This window comes from Phodopus roborovskii, unplaced genomic scaffold (assembly GCF_943737965.1).
Source record: "Phodopus roborovskii unplaced genomic scaffold, PHOROB, whole genome shotgun sequence".
Lineage (NCBI taxonomy): Eukaryota > Metazoa > Chordata > Mammalia > Rodentia > Cricetidae > Phodopus > Phodopus roborovskii.
This window is the reverse complement of record NW_026126434.1, coordinates 26101734-26106540: the sequence shown is the minus strand read 5'-3', so window position 1 is coordinate 26106540 and position 4807 is coordinate 26101734.

Sequence of the window (4807 nt, the reverse complement as noted above, 5' to 3'; positions counted from 1 at the left end):
AGGGAACAAACACGGATACCATAAATAAATACATTACTGACTCATTGAATTAATTAGTGTTTAATTACTCGAAATTACCATCAGTTACTACCAATTACCCGAACAACGAATGCATTCTTTCTCCATTACAGATGGCAATTTCCAGGGCCAAACCCAGAGACCTCAGCTGTAGGAAAAGCAACCTCAGGCAGCATTCATGCTTTCTTATCCCTCCCCCCACTGCCCACCTCGGAATGGTAACTCAGTTCGTCATATATTTATTTATTATAATACACTAGACTTTGATCTGGGCACCAAGGATGCATCTGTAGACTAAAGAGATAAAATCCTTGTCCTTGTAGAACTCACAATACAATAAAGGATGAGAAAAAAAGTTGTTGGGTACTTTAAAAGACGGTAAGTGGTAAACAGAAAAATAGGCAGGAAAGGTAGATGGATGTAGAGTCAGGTGGTGACCAAAATATTCAGGAGCAATAGGTGACAAGGGCACCCTCTCCTTGTTCCTCCACTCTCTACCCTGCTTCACCTAGATCTGTGCTCCTGGATGTTGCTTACAGGCACAGTATCACCTGAACCCCTTGGCCTTTGGCTTCTGTAATTTGGTTAGAGGCTGGGAACTTCAAGATGAGCAGAAACAAGGAAGAGAGTATGTGGGCTGGTGGCTGGTTGCAACTGGTTCTCAATGTTCTCAGGCCCCGGGCTGCCCTTTCCACATAACACACTCTCCATTTTACTTATTTATTTGTTTGCTTTCTTCAAGACAGAGTTTCTCTGTAGCTTTGGGGCCTGTCCTGGAACGCCATCTGTAGACTAGGCTGGCCTAGAACTCACAGAGATCTGCTTGCCTCTGTCTCCCAAGTGCCTGGATTAGAGGTGTGTGCCACCACCACCTGGATTTCATTTATTTTCTTTAAATATGTATTTTTATGAATGTATATGCATGTATGTGTGGGTATGTGTAATGCATATGAGTGAAGTGCTCTCAGAGGCCAGGAGAGGGTGTTGGATCCTTTAGAGCAGAGGTTACATGCACTGTGAGCTGCCAAACATAGGTGCTGGGAACTGGACTCAAGTCAGCAAGGGCAGTAAGTGTTCTTAACTACGAGCCATCTCTCTAGCCTCAAGCCCTTCTTATTTTTGAGAAAGGTTCTCATCTAGCCAAGGCAGGTCTTGAACTAATATCATGCAGTCTAGACAAGCAACCCTCATCTCCCCCCCCCTCTCTTTTTTTTTTTTTTTTTTTTTTTCTTCATCTTGGATGCTGTAACAGCTGCCTCTGCCTACCCAATCTGGCCTTGGATAGTCACAGCTCTCCTCATAATGTTGCCATTAACAGCTTGGGAGTCCCAGCACTGTCCCCAGGGTCTCTAGAAATTCTGACTGCACAATCACTCCTTGGAGGATCTGATTTGGGAATGCCATCTGTTGTCTCCTGGGTTCTGGCAAATAAAGATGGCCTCTTTTGGAAAGTGGTGTGAAGCAGGTGAGCAAACAAACAATGTAGACGTCTGGAAGAAAGCACCAAGGGCAGAGGGAACACAGAGACAAGACAGCGAGAGAGGGCAAGACATGTGGCTCAGTTCATAGTGCTTGCCTTGCATCTACAAAGCTCTGAGTTCTTCCCAAGCACCATACAAAACAGCTGTGGTAGCACTCACGTGTAATCCCAGCAATCAAGAGGCAGAGGATTTGAAGTTCAAGATCATCCTTGGCTACAAAGAGTTCAAGGCCAGCCTGATAGTCTTTTATTAAGTGACTATAAAGATTTATTTTACGGGGTTGGAAAGATGGCTCAGTGACTGCTTTTCTAGAGGAACCAGGTTTGATTCCCAGCACACACATAGTTTCTCAAAACCAACAATAACTCCAGTTCCAGGGGGAGTCTAACGCCTTCTTCTGGCCTCCTGAAGTACTACAAGTACATGGTGCATATACATTCAGACAAAACTCTAATGCTTATAAAATGAACTGATACATATCAAATAGATACCAAGGACCAAACTCCTGTTCTCTTAACCAACAAGCCATCTCGCCAAGCCCCCTCAGAGTCATTTTAAGGGTTTCATCTTTCACTCCAGGAATTCACGAAGCTTGTTTTAGTTTTATAGGTATGAATGTTTGCCTGCATGGATGTCTGTGCACTATGCCTGATATTCACAGAAGTCATAAAACAGCATCAAATTCCCTAGAACTGGAGTTTCAGGCAAATGTTCAGCCAACATGTGGCTGCTGGAAGCTGAACCCTGGGCCTCTGGAAGAACAAGTGCTCTTAACTGCTGAGCAGCCTCTCTGGCCCCTGGATTTGTTTGTTTGTTTGTTTTGTTTTTGAGACTAGGTCTTCCTATGTAGCCCAGGCTAGCCTCAATTTCCAGATCCTCCTGTTTCCAATTCCCAAGTCCTGAGATAGAGCAGCTTCTGAGTGTTGGTTGGACACACTTCAAAAAGGTAGCAGGTTCCATGGGAGTGAGTGATAAGAGGAGGTCAGTGAGCAGTCAGGTGTAGACACGTTGGCAGAAGATGATGGTGGCTGGGCCCAGGGTGAGTATTATGGTTTGAATGTAACAATGTCTCCATAGGCTCACAATTTTGAATCCTTGGTCTTCAAATGGTGGTACTTTGTGGGAAGGCTATGGCGCTTTTAGGAGTTAGACCCTGGCTTGAAGAAATATAATGGGGATGGGGCAGATGTGAGGCTTATAGATCAGCTCCATTTCCTGTCTACATCTTTGTTTCCCGACTACAGATGTGTGTGGCACCAGCTGCCTCATTCTCCTGCCTCTCTGCCTTTTTTTGTTTTGTTTTGTTGTTTTTCGAGACAGGGTTTCCCTGTGTAGCCCTGACTGTCCTGGAACTCACTCTGTAAACCAGGCTGGTCTCGAACTGAGAGATTCACCAACCTCTGCCTCCCAAGTGCTGGGATTAGAGGCATGCACGGCCATGCCCAGCTTAAACCCCCACTCTTAAATTTCTTCTTGTCAGCTACTTGGTTTCTGCTGTGAGAGAAGAGGCTGATACAGAGGCTGCAGTGGGAAGGGTGAGTGTGACACTGGATTGTAGTGAGAGAAAGAAAAGAATTGTTTCTTCACCTGAGCAACTGCAAAGATTTACTGGGATGGGGAAGATTTGGGGAGAGGCAGCTTCTGAGGGGAATTGAAATTGAGTTCCGGTTAGCAGAGGCACAGACTAGAACTGAGTCTCTGATGTCTGGAGGCTAGCCCTCCACCTGCATCCCAAAAGCAGGGAGCTCCTCCAAGTCTGCTTAATTGGGTAAAGACACTAAATCCCCATTCAGTCCCTTTCTTCCTGGTTCCCTGATGGAGGTTCTCAGTTCTCTCTAACCAAGATCCTTTCCCCTTGAATGGCAGAGTGCCCAGGAATGGCTGCATCTGGGAACTAGGAAGGAGAAGAAATGATAAAGCCTGGAAAAGATTCCTGCCAGGGCATAGCAGAAGGGAGGAAGGTTGCTTTTATCTCTCAGAACCTTAGGAAGCCTGTGCCAAAAAATAAATGTGGATTGAGAGTAACCCCAATCTCACTTGGGTCAGAGCAATCAAAATGTAATTGGGTTTGTGAATAACTAATGTTTACACTGATGTTGTCCTAATAGGACGATGAGACCTGTGGATGTGACTGTCATCTCCACCACAGGAGAATCTCCAGTTTTCATAGAAACTGGGTCAGGCAGGGGGAGATAAAGAAAGAAGCTACTGTCCTGGGCGAGGGGACCAGGATGGAAGGAAGCCTCTGTCCTCTAGGCAGAGGCAAGGAGGCTACAGAATAACAGTATTGATGGTAACTATTCTATATGGTGCTTATTAAGCACGTACTGCATACTTAAGCTCCTACTGCATACACAACACAACCTGTTTCCCTCCTGTGACTTCATGGGATGATCTGTATGCTCTCCATTTTTACTGATGAAGCCACTCAGATCCTGGGGAGATGTGAGTAGCTCTAGACTTCTCATGTAGTACAGACAAGCCCAAGGTCAGGCCTGTCTTCCCACGATGCCATCAGCCTCCAGGGAACCAGAGGAACCATGGGAGGAGACCTCTGTTTTCTCCAGGAGCCTCTGAGAGATGACACAAGCCCAGAGCAGCGGAAGGCCAGCTGTGATAATTCTCATCCTCTTGTTTCTCCAAGCTCAACAAAAAGGAACACTCTGGGGCTGGAGAGATGGCTCAGTGGTTAAGAGCACTGGTTGCTCTTGCAGAGGTCAGGGGTTCGAGTTCATAGTCACCCATAATTCCAGTTCCAGAGGATCTGATAGCCTCTTCTGACCTCCTCCCCCCACCAAGCACAGGCATACACATGATACACAGACATATGTGTAAGCAAAATACTCATATATATAAAAATAACAAGTCTAATTCTTTTTAAAGATTCATTAGATATGTTGGGAAGGAAACCCAAGTCTAAACATATAATTTATTAGTGTTTCATGTACGCCTTAGGCAGGCATAATGTTATGCAATATCTTTAGTGCACCTGTGTTTTGACTGGGACCTGTCATATGAGGTCAGGTGTAGAATTTCCCATTTAACACTATTATGTCATCATTCAAACCGTTTCAAATTTCAAGGTATCTTGACTTTGGAATTTTATAACTAGGAATATTCTTTCAGCCTGACATTACCTTCCCATGGGTGATACTGATGCAGTTTGATGCCTGGGGGTGGTGTAAGTGGTAATGAAATGAGTGGATGTGCTATGGTAGCTTGGCAAGGTGAGCAACATTTGTCACTGTGGTGTGGCAGTACTGCTAGAGACCTCCAGGGAAGCTGAACAGGGGTCAACATTGCTTCGG